This window comes from Sarcophilus harrisii, chromosome 2 (assembly GCF_902635505.1).
Source record: "Sarcophilus harrisii chromosome 2, mSarHar1.11, whole genome shotgun sequence".
Classification (NCBI taxonomy): domain Eukaryota; kingdom Metazoa; phylum Chordata; class Mammalia; order Dasyuromorphia; family Dasyuridae; genus Sarcophilus; species Sarcophilus harrisii.
In genome coordinates this window covers 451,726,067-451,751,780 of record NC_045427.1, presented here as the reverse complement: position 1 = coordinate 451,751,780, position 25,714 = coordinate 451,726,067, and the positions used below count along the sequence as shown (strand labels likewise).

The following is a 25,714-nucleotide window of genomic DNA, read 5'->3' as shown; positions in this document are numbered from 1 at the left end:
GGAACCAAGCCCCTACTTGTAGACTGAAAATGAAAGAGACCCAGTGATGGAGAAAAAAAAAAAAAAAAGATTAATAAACTATAAAGTAACTCAGATATTTGTGATCTCTACTTGGAAGAAGTATCCATATATACATTAATTCACACTATCATAAATTGACTATTTAGTTAGTCCCCAACATAGCGCTGCTGACATTTGCAAATGGCACCAAAGCTAGCAGATCTGTCCAATACATGGAAAGAATTAGGATCCAGGATATACAAGAACAATGAGCCAAAGCTATTAAGTTGAAATTTAGTGTATACTTGAGCTTTTTTTTTAAACATCTTCTGTGATGACCATGTTTAGCACCCAGAGTATTTTAAAATCAGCCAGAGTCAGGATAAGGGAAAATCCTTGATCTTTATTCTTTGCAGAGGTGAAGGGGAATGGCAACACAAAATGAGAGCAATCATGACACATAAATCCAGCCAGCAGTGCCTCTGGCTCTCACACTCCATCCACCAAATCCTCTATCCAATCTCCTATACAACACATCAAACTTGCACAGAGAATGAGTGGGGCCATTCTTTCTCCAAGCATATATTAATAGAGTATTGCACAATTGCTAATTAGCCTCAAGTGCTTGGACCTCAGTGCATCTGCTCAGCTTCAGCCTATTACAACTTTCATATATACTGGGTAGGTAAAATATGGTTACATAGTTTGTAAAAAACCCTGAAGGTTCAATATAACTAGTTAATGGCACATGGCAGTCAAAAACCCTACGGTAATCTTGGGCTACATTAACAAAGACATAATAATGTTCGATACCACTGCTTTATATAAAGTAGGAGTTAATAATAGCAAAGGCATAACAAGAGAAAGGGAATATTTGTCCACTACCCTCATTAGATGGATTTGCAGGGCTGAATGAAACACTGGAAATCACATTTTACAAAATACGCTGAAAAAATTTCATATCCTAATGGGGGCAAGCAGGCTAATGATAGGACTATCAACTATACCATATTAAAATCAAGTGAAATCATTGAGGATTTTTTCCCCCGGATATGTGAAGACCTTAATTGTCTTCAAGTATCTGAAGAGAAGTCATCTGAAAAAGAGGATTATACTTGCTTTGTACAACATAAAAAGGTTGAATTTGAACCAGAGGATGGAAGTGATAAAGAAGCAGATTTTATCTTAATATAAGGAAAATGTTTCCTTAAGCAATCCAAAATCAAATCATCCAGACAAGGAGAAAAATACACATTTTCAAGGCTGGATCATGACTTTTCAGGGATGTTAGGAGTATTGGTTATTCTTTCTTGAGTAATTTGGACAAGATGTCTGACATGAATCCTTTCTTCTACTAAATTCCTGCTCTGATCCTTCATGATAATCCTGAATGCAGGAAGAACCGAGTTCAAATCAAGCCTCAAAGACTTAGTAGTTTTGTGATCTTGGACAAATCATTTGACCTGTTAGCCTTAACCCACAGAAAAAGGAAATGGGAAAACACTCCAGTATCTTAAACAAGAAAATTTCATACAGGATCACAAAAAGTTGTACATAACTAAATGACTCACAACAATAATAAATACCAATTAAGTCATAGGTCTATTCTCTATATATGCTCCATTCTACAGTCAAGATATCAAAGGAAAATTATATTAAAATTCTTGATGTTTAAATGGGAAGGCTATAGTATTCAAATGACATCTTCAAAACAACTCTTCCATGAAAGCACTGGAATGTGACATTAACTATTACATAAAGAAACTCTGAATAATTATTATAATCAAAGAGGTGTGACTATAATATTGTGATCAAAGAATAAATAAAAAATGGATTTACAAAGAACAGGGGACAGGAAGCCTGAATTTGAAACTTAACCCTGCCATTTATTAACTATGTGAACTTAGGAAAACTATTTCACTCTCTGGTTTTCATCAATTGCAAAATAACTGCAATATTTAATAATTACATTATGATATGATATGTAATAATTATGTTATAATATGACGCATACTATAATATTATGTATTCTATAATATATAACATCATATATTATAATACTATATATGCCTGTCCATCCTATAGATCCCTTGCCTCCAGGCACAGTAGGCTTGACCATTTCATCTCCTAAGAATGCTTACAAAACAGTGTTTATACATACGCTGATTTGGGAAACTGGGGAATGTGTAGCTAATATCCCAGTCACTAATACAGGTAGACAATCTGTGACTTATCAACCAGGAGAAGTAGTAGCATCAGGTTTACACATACATACTCCTGATAGGCAATTTGGTGATATTTACCCAGATTTTGACTCCCAACAACAGAATCCAAGAATATTATGGACTGCAGCAGTTACAGCTGACTGACCTATGCTTACTATCTAAATAAATGGCATACCATTAGAAAGGTTGGTAGACACAGGTACAGATCATACAGTCATTAGAGGTACCAATTAGCCCAGTCACTAGCTAAAGATTAAGGCAGACATCTATATGTCTGGCGTAGGAGGCTCAATAGCAGCTGAAGTTAGTGCTACCCCCTTGAGATAGACATTTGAAGGTAAAACAGAAGTTTTTACTCCTTTGGTAGTTGAAAAGATCCCCATAAATCTGTGGGCAAGAGACATCTTACAACAGTTAGGATTACAAATGAGTACTTTGGCTTTTTAAGCAGGGCTGCTGTTGAAGGCCTGCCTGCACTCTCACCTGTTCCCATTCAATGGAAAACTGATACACCAGTGTGGGTGGAAAAGTGGCCCTTAACGAGTGATAAGATTCAGGCCTTATTAGATCTAGTGCAGGAGTAACTTGACCAAGGATACTTACAACCTTCTCTAAGTCCTTAGAATTCCCTTGTATTTGTTTTAAGAAAGAGATCTGGAAAATGGAAGATGTTGACTGATTTAATAAAAAGTAAATGAACAGATGGAAACTATGGGAATTCTTCAGTCTGGACTTCCATCTCCTACGCAATTGCCTAGAGAATGGCCTCTTTTGATTATAGACATTAAGGACTGTTTCTATTCTATCCCTCTAGATAAGGGGGATATGAAAAGATTTGCCTTTTCAGTGCCCACCGTTGACTTAGCTGAGCCTTATAAAAGATATGAATGGACAGTTTTGCCACAAGGAATGAAAAATAGCCCTACTATATGTCAAATGTATGTTGCTGCTGCTCCTATTCCAGTAAGAAAAGCATTTCCAAAATTAATGTTACTACATTACATAGATGATATCTTGGAGTGTGCAACTGAGGAGCAAATGTTAGAAGCATGTCTACAAAAGACCATCAATTCCACTGAGTTAACATCTTGTGTCAAGTATACTTCTTTCAAGTATACTTCTCCAAAGCTCCGGCTCTCTACAACTATATAATAATAAAATATATAATATTATATACTAAAATAATATACTATAATTCCTACCATTACTATAATTTGACATAGTCTAACTGCTGGTTCCCGATTGTTCCTTCCACCATATAAGGACTCAAGGTTTTGGCTACAGCATCAGAACTTTAATACTGCACTTACTTCCTATTGAACATCCATAAAATATCCAAGTATATATAATCAAGTATTAGCTGTATATTTGAAAATTATGAGGCTATCTAAACTTAATGTCTATCCCCAGTATCAAAGACAGAGATGTCAAAGACACAGGCAGGATGCCGACTTAATCATATTAAAATGTAATTGGGAAATATTTAACAAAATAAAGACACAATAAAATATAGATAATGTCAATATATCATTTTCTAAGTCAATATGCACCCTCAAGGATCCTTATGTATACTTTAGTGGTACTCGTTTCTATTTGTTTGATACTACACTGCTTTATACAAAGTAGGAGTAAAGATTGAATTACATTTCAATAAACTTTCAGGCCAGTTATCGTCTAAGTGAAATAGAAAAAAAAAAATTGTACTATAGGCAAAAACAAATCAGGAGAACTTAAAAATTTCAGGAACATAAGTAACAGGCAGCGTAAGAGAAAAATTTCAAAGGAATTTCAGGAGGCCCATTTAGTTATGTCCAGTGCCTTTGTGGTGGTTAAATATAAATGTGTCTTTATTGATAATTCCCCCATCCCTAATTAATCTCCTTTTTTATTCTGTCACACCTGGCTTCTCTTAGGCTGCCCTGAAGTTCCCCAGCCTATAAAATTACCCTTCCTAAATTAACTCATTTTTACTTCATGGAACTCAGTTATTCCCTCTCTAAGATTAGAATAATGCTCACAGGTTTGTGACAAAATTGGTTCTGCACCTTTCAGTGCTCCCAGACAATTCTCTAGGACTAAGTTACAGAACAGTTCCTGGTATGCATAGAGGCAATTTACTTTCAAGAGAGTTCCCTACACAGATGGAATCCCAGGTCTGAAATGATAATACAGCTTGCATTACCTACCTTAAAGGGTTGGTCTAAGGAAGTCCTTTATAAACTGCAAAATCTCATTTTAGACCTTTTAGGTCTAAAATATGACTCACTAACTCCACTGTTCCTTCAGGGATTCATCACAGAAAACAATAAACATCTGATTGAATCCATTCACAATGAGGCATGACTGCTTGCCTTGTTTACCTGAAGTTCATAGATTTAGAACTGGAAAAGACTTCGGACAATCTTGAATCTAATCCCCCACTCCCTCATTTTATTGATTGGTCAAATCAATTAACCCTAGTTTGCTAAAGTCATACAAACAATTAAATGGCACACCTAGAATTCAAAGTCATATCCTCAGATTGCAAATTCCATGTATTTGCATTGTAATATGCACTTATATTATAAAAGAGCATGTTGACACACAACTCAAGTTGGTAAAACAGAGCTTGATGAATATTTGTTAACTTTACTGGATCTTGAGGACATAGACTGTTTTGTTTTCACTTTTATATCTCACAGCACAAAGAAGTCTTTCATAATTTCTGAAAATAAAGTCTTTCCTGGAACAATTTTCAACATGGCCCAACTTCTTCAAAAAGAAAATGAGAGAAACTTTTCCTTCTGGTCTATTGTGTCAGATGCTAACAGCCTTTTCAGATATCAAAAGAAGTATAGATGAAGTTCTCTAAGGCCAAAGTTTTTATAGTCTTTTCAGTTTCACTCAGCTCCTATTCTAATCCAAGCTGAGCTATGTTCTTAGGTAATTTCCCCTGGTTACCCAATTTGCTTCTGAAATCATCATCATCATGATGGAGACATCTTATGATATTATATATATATATATATATATATTATATTGATATATATATATATATATATATATATAATTGCTGGGCTTTACCATTATATGAATAATTTTAAATGCCTGGAGATCAAATATAGCAAGTTAAATTGAATTTTTATGACAGTCCCTAAGCAGACAGATTCTGAATAGCCAAATATTGTTGCCCCTATCAGAACAAATGATCTTTGGGAAAAGACATAAGGGACTTTGGGAATAGAAAGCCAACACCTGCTACCAACCATGTTAGGTTATTGAGAACACCAGACTCTCTCCAACTCTGTGGTCATTTGAAGTATGTAGATAAATAAAAGGCAGAACCAAAACATTAAGGATGTTATTCGTAAACTAGACCTTAACTATAGCTGACAGTCTTGAAAAGGAAAGCAGGAGAGCTAGGTGAATCCTTTTCATTATAGAGTAGTCCGAGTCCAAAATGTACCTTTAACTTGAGCAGTTTGCCTGTGTATTGTTTTGTCTTTGTACTCTCTGGGGACATTATCTGTAAGAGTGTGCTGCTAGGTAGATGAGGTCTTGCATCTCCAGAATTTCCTTACTGCATTAGTCCCAAAGTTGGAGTCCATCCAGGCAACTTCAGAAAACATAACCAAAATATATCATTTTAGAATTGAAAAAGTTAAACCTCTCACTTCTTTTGATAGGGAAACTCCAAAGGAAGGCCCTTCTCAAGATCACACAAGTATGGTTAAAGGGGAAGAACTAGATTCCAACTCTCTTCATGCTCAGGCCAGTGTACTCTCCACTATGAGACTTCTGTCTTTTTAGATTAAGAAAGGATATCAGCAGTTAGTTTGTGATAAACACCCAATGGATGAAACCATCAAACCAGTTTACCATGCTCAACAGAAGCTTCTCATAGATGAGAAATTAAATAGATGAGAAATGAGATGCCTCAGTCACATAGAGCCATAATTAAAATCCTGGCTCCAATCTTCTTTCCACTTTCTCTTGGTTTCAGCCTCAACCTTACTTTGATCTAGGCCATCAGCAGGTGTCTTCCCATTCCAACCCTTGATTAGGCTCTTAACTATGCAGGCAGTTGCCAATAGAGAGGAATGGATTGCAGAAAACAAGCTACTTTCCATTTAAATAGAATTCATCCATCTAAACACTGAATTTCAGGAATCAACATCACATTCTTAGTCCTTTGAGGGCTACTGCAGATAGTAACTAGTAAAAATTGTAACAAAAAGATACACTACCTCACTCAGAAACCTAAGGCATGAAGAATGCTAAAAGACAGGAACATAAGAGAATTGACACCTGAAAACACAAAGCCTGGTTCCCCTGAAGGGCTCATGAAACAAGGAGTGCCTACACCTCTTTGCCAATTCACAACTGACAACCTAAAAAGTAGGACATAAGGTTCAGACCAAGATTGCTCAGAGGTCATGTTTCTAATGGCTTGGCCCCAGAACTTGTGTGTGAGTGTCTACTCACCATTTGGTTGTCTTCTCTCTCTAAATCCAATCTCCTGTACTTATAAATTTATCATCTGTCCTCTGTTCTCTGAACCCCTATCACCTGCTGAGCTTGCCTTTGTTATATCTCTGTGACTATCTACTTGGAAATGGAAGAAACCTCAGAGATCCAATCAAGCCCTTCATTTTATGCATGAGAAAAGGCTCAAAAAAAGTTGAGTGACTTCCACAGTTAATAAGTAACAGAAGCCAAATATTAACATTACATCTAGCAATCTTTCTGCTACAATACAAGCTCCTGGTTCACTTGATCCTAGCCCCAAGACTGCCCCTAGAAATACAGGTCTCTTCTTGGGGTGCTTTTCTCCCAGTCCTCTAGACCTACAGGACGATCTCTCCTTTCCTATGCTTCTACTGACTCCATCCTCTTCTTTATAAGCTGGATGCCCCCTTCCTTTCATCCATATGACTACCTTCTCACCTTCTCTATCTACAGGGTTTTCTTTTCCTCATTTTTTAGCCTTTGCAGGTTCTCTGCACCTATAGGCACCCTGCCCACTTTTCCTGCAGGGCTCTCTCTGCACTTTTACCTTCTCCCCACTTGTAGGAACCCCGCTTCTTCCTCCCCCTCATAATCAACCTAACTTGCCCCCATAACCTCTCTACTAAAGCATCCCCAGTCCCTGAACCTGCAAGATCTTGTACCTCTAGCATTGCTCACTTTCTTCTGCTCTCTAGACCTGTAAGGCCCTCCCGTTTCTATTGCCACCCTGCCCCTTACACCTGTAGGGCCCTTCTGCTCCTATTCCTAAGGTAGCTCTTACACCTGTAGGGCCTTTCTGCTTCTATTCCTACCCTGGCCTTTACACCTGTAGGGCCCTCCTATTCTTAATGACATCTCATCCCCTCCTTCTGTAGGTCCACCCTTGCTCCTATAGCCCCTGCAATCCACCCCCTGCACCTATAGCCACCCTAGTGGTCTTCCTGCATCCTCTCCCCCCCCCCCCCCCCCCCCCCCCCCACCAAGAAAAGCCTCCTACATCCCTAGGCGCCCCGCCCCCTGCACCTGCGGTCCTGCCTCGCACAGTGCCCAGCCCCGCCCCCTGTATCTCTCCAGTTCCCCTCTATTGGCCCCACCCTGCCCCGCCCCAGTTTTAGCCAGGACGGAATCTCACCTCCTCCCTCTCCTGAGCTGGGCCCGGGGGCCGCTATCAGTGTCGGGGCCACTGTCGTGGTCGGGGCCACCGCAGTCCCGACCGGTCACCTTGACACAGGCCGCAGCGGCCGCCGCCGCCTCCTCATGGCCACGCCGAGAGCAGCGGGCTGGCGGCAGCAGCGCCTGCAGCCAGAGATGGCCGGAACCCGGCCAGAGCGCTAGCCCGAGCTGCAGGAGCCGCGGGAGCAGAGCCGAAGCCCAAGCCCAGCCGCAGCGGGAAACGTCCGCTCTAGGGCTGGAGCGACAAGACGATCAGCCAATCGTTGCCTGAAGCTAGACACTCTTACCAACCATCATAGAGCAGGGGCGGAGATAGGCAAATTAACTCTGACGAGCCCCCAGTGCGCAACAGCGGGAGCTGCAAGGCAGCAAAGGGCCCAGGGGTGAGTGAGTAGGGCTGAATGGTCTCTTCCTAGTGCATCTACATGCCAGCCATCGCTTGGTACAGCTTGTGGGCTGGCCCGGCCCTCCAAGCTCCCTTCCTCCAAACCTCACCGCACTGATTCCTAGATCCCTCGGAAAGGCCTTGCACCCCTTACACTCCGTGGCCTGGCTTTGATTTAAATTAAATTGATTTTCTTTATTACTTAGGATCAACTGGAATCATAGCATAATAGAGATTTAATGCACCTTAGAGAAGAAAATGTCAGAACTGAATGTCACTTTAGAAATTATTTAGACCAAGTCATTATGGGATATTGGGAGAGACTTATCCAAGGTCACACAGAAAGTTCATGGCATTATTAGAACTCCAACTGGTCTCAACTCCTAGGTTTTTGTTTGTTACAACCACAAAGCAGTGAAATCCAGGTTTAAAGAGTGCTGGATTTTGGAGTCAGAAGGAAGCTGGGTCCTCCTTCTGATACTTTCTAATTATGTGACTAAGGGCAAGTCATAATTTCTCTGACCCTCAATTTCTTCATCTGTAATAAGGAAATAAAAATATCTCTAGAACCTCATAAGATGGTCCATAAGATCAAATGAGATAATGGGGGTAACCTTAAAGTACTGTGTAAAGATAAGCCATTATCATCATATTGCACTACTCTGCCTTGCTATTTAAAAGATAAAAATACATTTTGTGTGACACACCCATGATATGTTATCTTCCCAATTCAGAGTTAAATAATCGATTCTAAAGAGTGTAGTTACTTGGAAGGTACCTTTAAAAACTGAACTCATTTCCCTTTGCAAAAACAAAAACACTTTCTCCTCTCCTAATTTCTTCAATTTTATAGGCATCATCAGCACCTAGATCCAAAACCCTAAAGTCACCTTTGACTCTTCCTTCTTCTTCATCATCACTTGCCAAATCCTGCTAATTCTACCTCCCAAATCTCTTGTGTTCATATATTACTTTCCCCTCAAATAGACAACATCCCTATTTAGGTTATTATCACTTTTCATCTAGACTATTATAGCTACTGAAACTACTCTCTTGCCTTCAGGCTCTCCCTATTTGTCTTCCTTTAAAAAATTATACCCATCCTATTAAATGAAGAAATAATCTGACAATAAAAGTATGTTTATGGAATAAGTTATGTTAAAAATCTAAATACAGAGGACTAAAAATCTTTACAACGAATATTTTCCCCAAAAGAAAATTTTTAAGGAAAGACCAATTAATATTTCTGATTTAATATCTACTTCCTAAAAATGTGGTTTTATAAAAACACTAATTTAAAAAATCTTTAGAATACAACAAATTTTTTTTTTTTTTTTTTTATTGAAGCTTGCAGTCTAATAGTCTAAGAATCAGACAAGATGGTGATTTGGTAAAGAGTTATGTCACCTATGTTTTGGGATCAACTATGTGCAAGTTTTCTGGCAGCAATCTTCGAAAGCAGGAGTGATCAAAAGTAAGAAGCAAATTCAAAATAAAGATTTTGTCCCCAAAGTTTAATTCTTATACTGCTCTAAACTTATAGCAAAAGGAATTCATGGGAGTGCAATGTTCTTCAAATTTGATTTTTTTATTTTCAAGAGACAAACCCAATTCTTCTTTCAGCTTTGGCAATTCATTCTTTACACCTAATACATGAGCTGGACCATGTCTGCTCCTGTGATACCCTCTTGCTCATAATATAAAGTACAAACTCATTGGTCTAAAAAGCACTTTATAATCTGGCTCAAATCTTCCTTTCCAGACTCATGCACTCCATATTGCAGACAGATTTGATTTTCCCCGTTCTTAGATCTGGTCTTGTCCTCTCTTAGTTCCATGTATCCATATGAAGTGTGCCCTCTGTCTGAAATGGACTTCCTCCATGGCTACTTGTTGAAATTTTTCTCTTCATTCAAAACCAATTTCCCTACAAAATATTATTCCCTAATCTCTGTTCTCCACTAAAAGAGATTTCTTTCCCTCTCAAATTTTCCCCAAAAACTTCATTTGGATTGCTCTTTGTTTCATATTCACTTGTACACATGACATCTTCAATGCCTAGCCAATAAATTGATATTTCTTAAAATAATATGTGGTCATTTATTCCACTTCTGTATATTAAGAGCCTACTACAGTGCCATCCATACAGTAGGCACTTTTAAATGTTCAATGAGTGTTGAATGAACCAATCAAGTCAAGCTCATTAATTGTATAAATGAGAAAATTAAGATTCAGAGAGACAAAGTGATTTGATTTTAGTCAAGGCTGTTAATGACAGCCAGTAGTAGCCTCCTGATTCCCAATCTTTTACTGCATACCAGCCAATCTTATCATTTAATTTTTAGAATTGACATAGTTAAAGTTATATTTTAGGGCAGATTAACAGCCTACTACAGTGCCATCCATACAGTAGGTACTTTTAAATGTTCAGTGAGTGTGGAATGAACTAATCAAGTCAAGCTCATTAATTGTATAGATGAGAAAATTAAGATTCAGAGAGACAAAGTGATTTGATTTTAGTCAAGGCTATTAATGACAGCCAGTAGTAGCCTCCTGATTCCCAATCTTTTACTGTATACCAGCCAATCTTATCATTTAATTTTTAGAATTGACATATTTAAAGTTATATTTTAGGACAGACACTTATTTTGATATGTTAAGAGTTTGAAAATAAATCGTCCAAACTCAGAAAATTGATGTGCATAACCCAGATCTTGCACATAGCAAGTACATGTGCACCTGCTCAATTAGTGTTTGTTAATTTTTTGAAACAATAAAATTCATTAGAAGTGAATTATCTTCAAACCAAAATATTATTCATGGATATTTTTGCTAAAATGAATTAGGAGGTCAGAATCTCCTACATTTAACAATAGACATTTCAGTTGTTTAACCAAAGCAAACTTAATATCTGATTTCTATAATATGCTTATAATTTTAGCAAAATAAGTTTATGAAATTTTGAATTTTATTTATGAATATGAAATTGAGGCAAATACTTAAATGAACTTTAAATCATGTTAACATAAGATATTTGCAATGAAGGCTAAGATGGGAAGTTTGCACTCATAAAGAAAAACTTATTTTTTGACTTTACAGTTCCTTCATGATTTCTTAATTAGGAAAAATAATAATGATAACTTACAATTCTATAGCCTTTTAAGGTTTATAAAATACTTTTCACTTATAGGGTCTGTAGTTTAATTATAATGATCCCTATTTGACAAATAGAAAAATTCAAAGTCAGAAACCTTAATTTATCCATTAATATCATACAGATAATAAATGTAAAAAAAAAAAAAAAAAAAAAAAAAGGTATTCATGTCCAGTTCTCCTGTCTCCAGAGAGCAATCCTCTTTTTACTGTTAAAGTAAGTCCAAAGAAAGAAAACAATTTTCAAGGGCTTCTTTTGCAAATTAAAAAATGCAAATATTGATCTCAGGTATTAAATGGAAAATTTTTGTTTTTTCATGGATTGATATGACCAAAGAATTTGTTACATAATAAGCAAACCACTTAGTAGTGAGTTTCACTCTCCCCAGCTAGGGAAATCCTCAGAAAGCTGGCCTGATCAGTTGCCAATACTGAATTAAGGCATGGTCCCCAAAACCTCAGCATCACGTCTATGTCATAAAGAGATATCAAAGTAGAATTTTATGGAGGGACATTGTGAATATTGACAAGAAAATGATATAAAACAACTTGTGACCTAGTGAATTCTGAAAATAACTTTTTGTAAAAGGTTAAATAAATCTGAGTCCTTAAACATGGTATAATTAAAGAATATAATCTGCATTTCATGATATATTTAACTTTTATAGATTTATAGAATGTTAAAGATGAAAACTATTAACATTGTTCTTGGAAGAGAATGGAGTAAGTACCATGGATAGCACTTATAGAATATCAGAGTACTGTAGTTGTCTGGTTCAGCACTGGGATAGTGGATAGCAACAGAGTAGGGCTATAATGAGCAGTCCATATGCCTGCAGGGTGGCATTCCTAGGGATGTTTAAAAATAAAGGATGTAGATTTAAAGCTGTTTGAAAACTTGGAAGTCATATAGTTCTGCTGCATTTTCCATGTTATTAATAAGAAATTAAGTGACTTGTCCAAGAACACAAAATAATAAAGCCCAGAGAATTGGGATGAGAACTCATCACTGTAAGAGTTCAAATCTTTCCACAGCACGATCCTGGTGCAGTTACCATTGCTGGTAGATTTAATTAAGCTGACCAATGTGTTTTCCTTTAGGTAATTTAGGTTTAGTTAGTAACCGAATAAGAGCAAAAACCAGGTGAAAGTTTGGAAAAGGAAGGATAACATTTTGTTGTTTGAATTTCTTGAAGTGATTGTGTCCCTATGCCTCTCTCTGTGCTACATCATGGAAAGATAACCAGAGCATTGAATATACCTATGTGCCTCTCTATATTCTGGTATGCTAGTAATCCCTGCTTGGCAAAGAGTGAGTGAGGCAGCAATGATAGAGAATGTGGTGAGGACTTTCAATGAAAACTGTAGCTACATTTATAATTTTTTTTAAGATATGGCATGATTTAAAAAAAGAGAAGAAACCATAGCAATAAAGATATATAAAAAAGAAGATTTCAAAAGAATGGAATTTCTTTCAAAAAGGAAAAACCACAGATACCACTAATCCAAAAAATAGCAACCTAAAGGACACCAATAATTCCTGAATCCATGCCTATTTTCTTATCTTTATAATATCTTTATGAAAATGCCCTGCACATGAAAAGCTGGTATCCTTAATAAAAGTGTGAAGATATTTGCTTTGACAGCACATATACCAAAATTGGAAAGATACAGACAAGATTAGTATGGCCCTGGCACAAAAATGACATGCAAATTTATGAAGCATTCCATATTTTTGGTAGGCTTCCAACTCTGTCAGTCTGAATCTCCAAAGCCTTCCACCTAACTGACAGTGGCTGGCAACAACAACTTTCTACTAGAGCTCCACCCATGGAGAAGTCTATAAGTATATTGCCTAGACCTAAACTAAGATCCAGATCCTGGAAAATCGAGAACAGCAACTAGATCATCTTCTATATAAGACAAATTAGGATCTACTGACAGCTTTCAAATCTCTAGTTTGGAGTGCTCTTGTAATCTTTGAAGAGAACAGCACTCAATTCACAGAACATATAGAATCAGGGTCTCAGCTAATACAGGTCAGTAGCACACAAGACCTGTTTTTTTCCTTCCAGAAGTTCACAAAGTCTACCTCTAATGAAAGTTTGAATTAGGAAAGTAAAGCTAGAAGGATGATTTAACAAAAAAGATTTCCTAAATAAAGAGATATCATGATGCCAAGTATTCCCAAGATAGAAATCCAAAAGAAGAAAATAATCTGACTTGGCCACAAAGGCAACTAGAATTCCTAGAAGAAATGAAACAAAAATCTTAAAAACTTTATCTACCTCCAGAAAAAGAAGTGAAAGAGTTGGACTGCAGATTGAAGCATACTATTTTTTTTCTTCTTTTTTTGTGATCTGTGTTTTCTTTCAAAACATGACTAACATGGAAATATATTTTGCATGATCACACATGTAGAACCTATATAAAATTGCTTACCATCTCAGGGAAGGGAGGAAAAGAAGAAGAAAATATGAAACTCAAAATTTTAATAAACAAATGTTAAAAATTGTTTTTACATGGAATTTAGGGGGGAAATTATTTTAAAAAGAAAATTATATAAGTGAAATTAAAAGGCTAGGAAAATGAATTGGAAAGCAAATAAGAGCTTTAGGAGAAGAACTTGGAAGGAGAATAAAATTTAGAACAAAAGGCACAAAATCTTTCCCCAGAAACAAAAACTTTGAGAGGGAAAGAAGCCAAAATGGTAGACTAGAGACAATTCAGTTGAATTCTCTCAAAATCCTCTTTCAAAGAACTTTAAAATAACACCTCAAATCAAATTTTGGAGCAGCAGCATCAAAAAATGGTCAGAATGAAATATTTTTCTGACCCGTGAAAACTAAGGATGTAAGCAGCAATAGTATCTACAATAGCAGCAACTTTGGAATTGCTCAGTTTAGTGACAGTGAAGGAGAAAGACAACTAGTCATAAAGAGGTTACAAGAGACCCTTTGCTGGAATTGAGTACAACTGGCACTGATGGGCAACTCTATTACCTATATGCAATTTTGGGTCATAGTTCCAGAGTAGAAAGGAATACTACAGATTTGTTATGAAGAATCAGAGGCCCTAGTCAAGAGTTCCTAGGCAAAGAGAATGTTAGTGCTTGTGGCTGTAGGGAATCAAGGATTCTAGGTAAAAACCAAAGTCTAGACCAGGAAAGCAGTGACCACACAGTCTCCCTGTATCACACCATCTTGAAAGTACCAAAAACTTGCATATCCCCAGAAGTAGTTCTGAAAACAGTGATACAAAAAAGCCTGAAGTTTGGGACAGTGTCTCCCTATTCCAGGTGAAAAGATCCCCCCAAAAAATTAATTATTTATTTTATTTTTAATTCATGAGATAAAACATTTCCATAACACAGTAGGTTTTTTAAAAAAGATGATTGCACATAAAACTGCAAATCTATTATATGCAACTTAAGTATTCCTTTTAAATATATAATAAAGTTATTGTGTAACTTTCTTTCCCTACCTTTTCCTCTGCCGTCTCCACCAGAAATGGTTAGCATTAGATGTGTGTGTGTGTGTGTGTGTGTGTGTGTGTGTGTGTGTGAAATCATTTAATTCAATACTTCTATTTACCAGTTATTTCTCTGGATACAGATAGTATTTTCCGTTGTTTCTACAGACAGTAGATACTTTGTAGTTATTCTGGGTATTTATAATAGTTAGAATGATTTATTCACTTATTCTTTTTAGTATGCTACAATTGATGGCCATCTTCACAATTTCCCAGTACTTTGCTACCACAAAGAATAGTCTTATAAATATTTTAGAATGAATAGGTTCTTTTTCTTTTTCCTTAATCATCTTTGGAAACAGACTCAACAGTGGTGTTACACTTGTGACATAATTCCAAATTGTTCTCCAAAATGGTTAGATCAGTTAATAGTTCTATGTATCAATTAATGTCGCAATTTTTCCATATCCCCTCCATCAATTGTCTCTTTCCCTTCAATCATTTTAGCTAATCTGATAGATATAAAGTGATATCTCAAGGTTATTTTAACTTGCATTTCTATACTCAATAATGATTTTGAGCATTTTATATAACTACAAATTGTTTTGATTTCTTCATCAGAAAACTGTTCATATTCTTTGACCATTTTATCAATTGGAGAATGACTCATATTCTTATAGTTTTGACAAAGTTTTTTTTTTTTTTATAAATTTGAGATGAGATCTTTACCTGAAAAACTCTCTATAAAAATTCTCCCCAAATTTTCTGTTTACCTTCTGATCTTGGTTACATTTGTTTTATTTATACAAAACCTTGTTAATTTAATGTAACCAAAATTATCCATTTTATATCTCACTCTGCTCTCTCTTATTTATTCCCAAGTCTGAAAAGTAATATGTTCCACATTCCTCAAATTTTCTTGCAATATCTCACTATCTAGGTCATGTACCCATTATCTTGGTAAATGTAAGATATTGGTCTATGCTCAATTTCTGCAGTACTGTTTTCTAGTTTTCCTATTAATAATTATGAAATAATGAATTCTTAAAACAAAATCTTAAGTTTTTACATTTGAAAAATACAAGGTTACTATTTTTTTTTTGCCACTCTAATCTGCTTCATTGATGTACTTTTCTATTTCTTAACCAGTACTAGGTAATTTTGATAACTACTACCTTATAATATACTTTAAGATACACCCAAAGGACTATAAAATCATGCATACGCTTTAACAATACCACTACTAAACATGAATCCCAAAGAGGTTTTTTAAAAAGGGAAAAGATCTACATGTACAAAAATATTTATAACAGCTCTTTTCTCAGGGCAAAGAATTGGAAATTGAGAGGATACCTATCAATTGGGGTATGACTGAATAAATTATGGTATGTGATTTTGATAGAATGTTATTGTTTTATAAGAAATGATGAGCAGGATGCTCTCAGAAAAACCTGGAAAATTCTCCATGAACTCAAGAAAAGTGAAGTATACAAAGTAATAACATACTTTGGGACTGTGGGATGACCAGTTGTGAATGACTTTTCTATTTTCAAAAATACAATGATCCAAGCTATTGTGAAGGACATATGATGAAAAATGTTATTCATACCAAGGAAAATAACTGATTCTGTCTGAATACAGACTAAAGCATACTTTTCTTTTTAGGTTTTTTTGTTTTTTTTAGGAGGGAGATCTATGTTTTCTTTTGCAACATGATTTTTATGGAAAAGTTCTGCATAATTTCACATGTCCCTTCTCAGTGAGGGAGCAGGAAGGGAGGGAATTGGAACTCAAAGTTTTAAAAACAAAAATAAAAATTGTTTTACATGTAACTGTGAAAAATAAAAATATTAAAACACAAAAAGTTTTAAATTTAAATAACTTACAAAATAAAAAGTCAGTTTAAGACTTTTAAGGTTAAGGTCTGATACTGTTAAACTTCTTTCCTTTACATTTTTTTCATTATTTCCTTTGATATTCTCGACTTTTTATTCTTCCAAATGAATTTTGTTATTGCTTTTTTTCTAATTTAGTAAGATAATTTTTGGTAATTTAATTGAGATGGAATTGAACACATAAGTTAGTTTAGGTAAAATTATCATTTTTATTATATTAACACTGCCTATTCATAAAAAAATTAAAATTTCTTCAATTATTTAAATTTGATTTTGTTTATATAAAAAAGTTTTTTTTAATATAATCTTGTTTACATACTTCCTGGGTTTGTTTTGTCAGTATTCTTTCATGTATTTTATAATGTCTAGAGTTATTTTAAATGAGGTATCCCTCACTATTTCTTCTTTCAGAGTTTTGTTTGTGACATATAAAAATGCTAATGATTTATGTTTATTTGATTTATATCTTATTAATTTGCTAAAGAATATTTTTGCCAAAAACTATTATTTCATGAGAGATAAATAAAAAGACATAGACACCAAAAGTATTGTCATGACATTCTGTATAAAATGGTGAAATTCATCTGATGCTTCTCATTGATGAATCGCTTCAAGAAAAGTTCTCAACAGAAAATATCTCAGTTATCCTTTTAGGAAAAACCAAACGAATAAAGATGATAAGCAGGCTATAGCACATTGTTAGTAATGATCTGTACATGAATAGCCAAAAAAGGATATGAATTAGTAATGAGGGATACCAGATTGTCAGCCCAATTTTATAGAGATATTCACAAAATAATAAGACCCTTAGGAAGGGCACCCGAAAGTAAACCTTTAACTTCTACATTATTTTTTACCAATAAAAAAATATATTAATTGATTTAAACATGATCTTTTTGATTGATGATTCTCCTCCCCCAAAACAAACAAACACCCAACAATTCCATTCATGTAACAACAGTATAGGAATTAGCAAAACAATGCACTAGCCACATTCAATTAAAGTGAACAATTCTTTGTTGGGCACTATATGGCCCTCTCCCAAACCAGGGCTTCAACATATTACTCATTCTGTGGCTATATTACATATCCCCTCTCAGTTAGAAAAGAGGAAATATATTACACATCTCTCAGATTGGTTATGATGAAAGGAAAAGATAATGATGAATGTTAGAGGGGATACGGGAAAACTAGGACACTAATACATTGTTGGTAGGGTTGTGAACTGATCTAACCATTCTGGAGAGCAGCTCTTTTTGTAGTGACAAGAAACTGGAAAATGAGTGAATGCCCATCAGTTGGGAAATGGCTGAGTAAGTTATGGAATATGAATGTTATGGAATATTATTGTTCTATAAGAAATGATCAGTAGGATGATTTCAGAAAGAACTGGAGAAACTTACATGAACTGAGGCTTAATGAAATGAGCAGATCCAGGAGATCATTGTACATGGCAATAACAAGATTATACACATATTAATTCTGATGAATGTGGCTTTGATAATGAAATGATTGAGGCCAGTTCTTTTAAAATGTTGTATAACCCAAAATTATCTTTTATTTTTTACAATGGAACAAGATTGATCTTGTGATGAAGAGAGGCATCTACACCCAGAGAGAGGATTGTGGGAGCTAAGTGTGGATCACAAGATAGAATTTTCACTCTTTTTGTTGTTGTTTGCTTGCATTTTGTTTTCTTTCTCATTTTTTCCTTTTTGACCTGATTTTTCTTGTGCAGCATGATAATTTTATAAATATATATATATATACATATATTGGATATAACATATATTTTTAACATGTTTAACATATATTGAATTACTTGCCATTTAAGGAAGGAAGGGAGGAGAGGAAATTTGGAACATAAGATTTTGTAAGGGTCAATGCTGAAAATTTATCCATGCATGTTTTGAATATTAAAAGCTTTAATTTTAAAAAAGAAAGAAAGAAAGAAAGAAAAGAGAAGGTATGTTTCACTGACTGTGTCTTGGCACCACAATTGATCACTGTATTGATTTGAACTCTGATGTCTTTCAGTGTTTTCCTTTATATCATTTTGATCACTGTGCAAATTGTTTGTTTAGTGTCTATCCGATTTAGTTTTCCCAAGTTTCTCTGAAACTTTCATATTTTACATTCCTTACATTAAAAATATTACATTAACAAAGTTCTATTACAATCACATAACATGTTTCAGTCATTCCACATTCCACAACTATAAGACATTCTCCTTTGTTTCTGGGTTTGTTTTGTTGTTGTTGTTACCACAAAAGTGCAACTATAACTTTGTGCATATGGGACATTTTCGTCAACCTTGAAATTCTGTGGGAATATATTCCCAGTAATGGTACTGTGATATAAACAATTTAGTGATTTTTCATTAAACTAGTAAGTATAATACCAAGTTACCTTCCAGAATTGTTGGACCAAATCATATATCCATCAGCAAGGGCATTAATATGCCCTATCTTTCCATAGACCCTCCAACATGTATCATACTCATCTTTTATTATTTTATCTATCTGATAAGTGTAAACTGAAACCTCAAAGATGTTTTCATTAGCATTTTTTTGTTAATGATTTGGCGCATCATTGCATATGTTTAAGCTTTTAAAAATTATCTATATCCTTTGGCTACATATTTTAGTGAATGGCATCTGTTCTTATAAGATTTATAGTTCTTTATATAGCTTAGATATAGGACCTTTTTCAGAAATATTGGAGTGAAGTGTTTTCCTCTTGTTTAACAGGTTTTTCATTGTGACTATAGTGACTGTGTTTATCTTTTAAAATGTTGTATAACCCAAAATTATCTTTTATTTTTTTACAATGACCTCAAGCTCCTCATTTCCAATCATAATTGAGAAAGTTTTTTCCTTACATTATGCTATTATTATTTTTATATTATCCTTTAGTTTGACAAGACCTCAAGATGTACCTCTAAGAGCTCCCTAGAAAAGATTGATCCTAAAGGAGACACTTCTCTTGGCTTATTAATGTTTCCATGTGAACTTTTTCAGGAAAATCTCTAAACCAAAATTTGGGTCATAGGACCATTTAAACTTAAAGCTGTAAGAGACCTGGGAATCCATCTAGTCCAAACAGATAACACGTAGTCATTTTACAGATAAGGAAACAGGCCCCAAACAGTGAAGTGATTTGCCTAAGCTCATAGAGATAATAAGTATCAGAGGTGGTTTCTGAATATAAGTTTTCTGATACCAGAGTCAATGTACTTTACTATTTGTTATTTGTTTAGGAATCTTCTAAAACCTGGTTAAAAAGGGCTCCTCCCATATGGATTCTGAATGTATAATTGAGACACTAGTATAAGACACTTTTTTATTTCCTCTACAATAGAAATTTCATAAGACACTAAAGCACCTAAAGGCACACATGGAAAAAGTACAGGATATATTTGAATGGTTGGTGGGGATGATAAACAGCTAGTTCATATTCATCTCAGATCTGCATTGAGACATTCATAGCAATAGTTATATTGATAGGTAGGCAAATTTCATATCTCCTCAGTTTTTTTTCATGGCTTCAGTCCTCCAGATTCAGGGCAATTCTGTCAACCATAATTTTAATCTTTTTTTATTATTAAAACTTTTTATTTTTAAGACATATACATGATTAATTTTTTAACAATGATCCTTTTAACACCTTATGTTCCAAATTTCCCCCTCTTTCTCCCACTATCTCCCCCATATAACATATATTTAAACATATTTAACATATATGAGATTACTTGCCAAGTAATCTCATATATGTTAAATATGTTAAAATATATGTTAAATCACACACACACACACATATATATATATATATATATACAATTATCATGCTGCACAAGAAAAATCACATCAAAAAGAAAAAACAAGAAAAAACAAAATGCAAGCAAGCAACAACAAAAAGAGTGAAAACGCTATCTTGTAATCTGCATTCAGTTCTCACAGTCCTCTCTCTAGGTGTAGATAGCTCTCTTAATCACAAGATCATTAGAACTGGCCTCAATCATCTCATTGCTGAAAGTAGCCACGTCCATCAGAATTGATCATTGTATAATACTAATGTTGCCATGTACAATGATCTGGTTCTGCTCATTTCACTTAGCATCAGTTCATAGAAGTCTCTCCAGGCCTCTCTAAAATCATCCTGCTCATTGCTTCTTATAGAACAAAAATATTCCATAACATTCATATGCCATAACTTATTCAATCATTCTCCAACTGATGGGTCTTACTCAGTTTTCTACAAAAAGGGATGCCACGACCAATTTTGCACATGTGAGTTCCCTTTTCCTCCTTTATGATCTCTTTGAGATATAAGCCCAGTAGAAACACTGCTGGATCAATGGGAATGCACAGTTTGACAGCTCTTTGGGTATAGTTCCAAATTGCTCCCCAGAATGGTTGGATCAGTTCACAATTACAACAATGTATTAGTGTCCTAGTTTTCCCATATCCCCTCCAACATTCATCATTATCTTTTCCTGTCATTTTAGCCAATCTGAGAGTGTGTAGTTCAACCATAATGTTTGTAAGATTCTTGTGAAATTCTTTCTCTGGGTACCTGACATTCAACTCTGGAACTCTTTATTCCAGTTTATCCAAAGCTAACTCTCAAAATTGTAAATGTCCATCTTGAACTATTGCTAAGTTTTTTATTGGTGCTTAGGAAAGTAAACAGAAAGGCAAAAGGCAGCCAGGAACTCAATATACAAGAAACCAGAACTTCAAGCTCCCCTCTGAGTACTAAATGTTTTCGCTTTAAATCATCATTGCTGCTAGGGAGACAGGGGTGAGGGTATAAGAAATATCCTCCCTCCCATCTTTTCAGAAAAATGAGAGAAAAAAATGTGAAAAGGACCCCAAAAGGAGATATAGATATTTCTTTAACTGTTATAGACCTCAGGATGGGGAGATTTCTCTGACAAGATTCCAACCTCCTCAATACTCAGTGGCTAATCATTATCTAGACAGTTTTCTTCACTTGGGACCAGATATTCACTATGTGCTCTCAAAAAGAAGTCAGTGAACAGTTCCTTAAGCATGAGATTTGGGACACCTCCAGCTCCATATCATATACCTCTTTCTCATCCAATGGATTTGGAGGAATTATCAAACAATAATTTGATATCTAATCATTCTTGCTACAGATGTGACCTTTTATATTTAGGTCATGTATCCATTTTGAGATTATTATAATTTATGGTAAAATATGCTGAGTTAAAAACTAATTTCTGCCAGACTCCTCTCTAGTTTTCCCAACAGTTCTTCTTAAATAATGTCTTTCTCCCAATAATTTGTGTAAATGTATGGGTTTACTGAACATTATCCTTCACTGTTTCTAAGTCTTACCAGATTTATTTCTTTGAATATTTCTATTTTTAACTGATAAATACTTTTGATAGTTTATGCTACTGTTTGAGATCTGGTAATATTAGGCTCTCTTTCATTTGTTCATGCTTTTTAATTATCTCACTTGAGATCATTGGCCTTTTGTTCATCTTGATGAATTTTATTGTTTTTATTTTATATTATGAAGGTAACAAAATATTACTTTGTTAGTATGATTGGGGTGGTGCAAATATGTAAATTAATTTAGGCAGTATCATCATCTTTATCATATTGACAAGACCCAGCTAAGAGGCAAGTTTTCCCCAGATTATTTGTGCAAGAATATGAATTAGAATTACACAGGAAAAGAAAGCCAACAAAACTTCAAGAGAAGACAACCCTGAGTAGCCAGAAGCCAAAACATGAATCATAACCAGGAAACATGGCCAGACCAGCGCTCATGTAACACAGAGCATGTGTTAGCATGAGCTAGGCAGCTCAGTGTCAAGGCAACTTGATAAAGGCACTGAAGGAAAAGAAACTATCTCAGCACTCAAATATCTCAGTGCTCCGCAATCAGGCAGCTCTAGTGGAAGCAAAGCATAAGGCAGAATTGATCACCATGTAGGCAGCACATTCACAGGATCCAGACATTAAAATAAGATACAAAATACAACATTAAAGAAAATAATAGAGATGTAAAAATTTTAGTAACCATTGAGGACACTGCCTTTATTTTACAAATAAGGAAACTGAAGCATAGAGAGTTAAATGACTTGCTCATCATCACATAGCAAGAGTCAGAGGCAAGATTCAAACTCGTTTTCTTTTCACTTTCAGCTCTCTCTACTATACCCTTTAATTGTTAAGTTTCAATATATTGTGCACCTCACTCTGGACCATTTTGGTTCTATATTTTGTGTTGGTTACCCTAGAAAATAACTAATCTAGATCTAAGGTATTATGTGTGACTGTACTGCTAAAACTTTAACATGAGTCCCCATTATTGAATTCTCCTTTAATAGTCAGCCACTTTATATAATTTGCTAAAAAAAAAAAAATCTATTAAAATGTATTACATGAACGGTAGTAACAAAACATAGCCCCATAAGCCACACTCTCTCAAAAATACACACAGCATCTCTAGGAAAATTAGATATGCACATAGGTCACACTTGTATAGAGGTACATTTGGGAATGTGATCATGGAAACTCACACTTCCAGAGTTACAAGGCCCCAAAACCTTTTCTTCTGATATCTTTGTCATGGTCCCTCCGATTGCAGAATCTCTTATAGTCATATTAGCCCACTGTAAAATGCTATATGCCAACTACAGGGGACAGAAATCTCACTTCCCACTAGAATCTAAAAGAGGACCAAGAGAAAAGAAGATAGGAAATTCTCTTTTAAAAAGTGGATTCTTTCAGAACATTGTACACAGTAACAGTAACATTGTGCAATGATCAACAACAATAGACTTAGTTTTTCTCAGCAATACAATGATCCAAGACAGTTCCAAAAGACTTATGATGGAAAATGTTATCCACATCCAAAGAAAGAACTAATGAAGTATGAATACAGATTGAAGCATTCTATTTTCACTTTATTTTTTCATAGTTTATTTTTTCCTTTTGTTTTGCTTTTTCTTTCACAACATGGCCAATATGGAAATATGTTTCACATGATTGCATACATATAACCTATAGCAAACTACTGAACTAGAGAAGAAGAAAGAGATGAAGGGAGAATATTTAAAACTGAGAATTTTATTAAGAAAATTAATGTTAAAAAATTAAAAATAAAAAGTAGGATCTTCCTTTATAGTTGTTTCTCTTCTTGCTGTTAGAGATTCTCTCTGTCTATGATATAAGAAATGACTCTCCTCTGAGTTGATTGCTTAGATAGAATATCTGCAGAGCTAGCTAATTTTTTTACAGGCTACCAGTTACTAGTCAGCAACTTCCTAAAAGAGCATTGGATTTTGTTAAGAAAATTGTTAAAATGTTCATTCATTTTAAGGATTCAGAGATTCTGCTATTAGTCATATATCTCAAAGAGGTTAATCATGAAAGGAATACTCTATATGCACAAAAAATATTAATTGTAGCACTTTTCAAAGTAGGAGAAATAAAACATATGTCCATGAATTGCAGAATGGTTAAACAAGTTATAGTATATGAATGTAATATAATATTGTTGTGCTGTAAATCTGGATAAATTTTTGAACTGATGCACAGAGAAATACAGAGAAGCAGGAAAACAATATACCCAATAACTACTGAAATATAAATGGAAAACACATCAACAAAACAGTTGAAACAGGCTGAAATAAAAATACCAAGCTTGATCCCTCTAACATATAAAAAGGTACCCCTTAATTCCCACCTTTGAAGAGTAAAGAAGTTATAGCTATGGAATACTACAAATAATGTTTTTTGTGTGTATAATGACACTTTTTGTCAGTTAATTTTGCTGAACTGTTTGTCATGCATGTAAAAAAAATCCTGAAAATTATGAGTACACATCTGCTGAAGATTAATTTATTCATTAACTTATTCTAATTTGAAGCTTCATTCCTTAGAGAGTGAAATCAGAAAGAGAAAGAAAGAATTCATTTTGTTTTTGAAAACCTGTCTCTGCCACAAGGTATTTTCACCCACAATTTACAGTATTCCCAAACAAAGACCAAATTTCACAATAAAATAAAACAGAGAGCTCATGTGAAAGTTCAATTAGTAGTACTGATTTGAAACAGACCAATAGTTAATTGTCAGCATACCATCGAGAATCATTTTACTAAACTATACAACCCACTCAAGGACAAAGATGGCAATGACATTAATGAAATTTAGTTGGTCCTACTCTAAAACTGGTCAACACCATCATCTATATTCCAGAAATTTTGAATCCCTTTTCAAACATATATTTACTCATCATCCTCATGGAAGCAAGTTCATTGGTAAGAATGATGTAAAAAGATTTCAGGGCATGACATTGTTATAAAATTAATAATTAAGACAGATACAGGTTTCTCATTCAATTAGTACCTAATACTTTAAACAAAAGTATTATTTTTAAAAGAATATATTATTTATCAATTATATGTGAAAATAATTTTAACATTTTTAAAAATTTTGAGTTCCAAAATAGTTTCTTCTCTTCTTTCCATCCTGCCTTCCTGAGATAATAACCAATTTCATATAGGTTATATATTTGCAATGATGCAAAACATATTTCCATATTAGTCATATTTTAAAAGAAAACACAAGACAAAAAACACACACACAATGTGGAAAATACTTTGATCTGCATTCAGATTCCATCAGTTCTTTCTCTGCAGGTGATAGCATTTTTTATCATAATCCTTTGGAACAGTTTGGGATCATTGTATTGCTAGGAATAGCTGAGTTATTCATAGTTGATAATCACACATTATTGATTTTACTGTGTACAATATTCTCCTGGTTCTGTTCACTTCACTTTGCATCAATTCATGCATGTCTTTCCAGGTTTTTCTCAAAACATCCTGTTCATTATTTTTAGAGTACAATAGTACTGCATTATAGTCATATAACACAATT

The 25,714-nt window shown here is 34.6% G+C and overlaps 1 protein-coding gene, 1 long non-coding RNA gene and 1 other non-coding gene across 11 annotated transcripts in view; 2 read left to right on the top strand and 1 right to left on the bottom strand.

Annotated features, from left to right (window-relative positions):
* Positions 1–25,714, bottom strand: part of RALGPS1 (Ral GEF with PH domain and SH3 binding motif 1) — a 715,060-nt gene that overhangs the window by 637,938 nt on the left and 51,408 nt on the right. Inside the window, exons 1-2 of one of the 8 annotated variants that reach the window (XM_031954315.1) lie at positions 7,846–8,263; positions 5,671–5,820 (exon numbers count right to left, since the gene is read on the bottom strand). The exons of 4 other annotated variants lie outside the window; for them this stretch is intronic. The gene's annotated coding sequence lies outside the window, so the exon portion shown is untranslated. Of the gene's footprint in view, positions 1–5,670; positions 5,821–6,689; positions 7,662–7,845; positions 8,264–25,714 lie in introns of those variants that run through there. 3 more of the 8 variants (XM_031954317.1, XM_031954316.1, XM_031954318.1) reach the window with 3 other exon arrangements.
* The window catches only part of LOC116421742, a 74,496-nt gene that overhangs the window by 8,737 nt on the left and 40,045 nt on the right, over positions 1–25,714 (top strand). Inside the window, exon 3 of one of the 2 annotated variants that reach the window (XR_004232246.1) lies at positions 9,619–10,486. The exons of the other annotated variant lie outside the window; for it this stretch is intronic. This is a non-coding gene — a long non-coding RNA (uncharacterized LOC116421742). Of the gene's footprint in view, positions 1–9,618; positions 10,487–25,714 lie in introns of those variants that run through there. 2 annotated transcript variants of the gene reach the window in all.
* Positions 13,059–13,161, top strand: LOC111718816. The gene has a single exon (XR_002769248.1). It is a non-coding gene; the product is annotated as a U6 spliceosomal RNA (small nuclear RNA).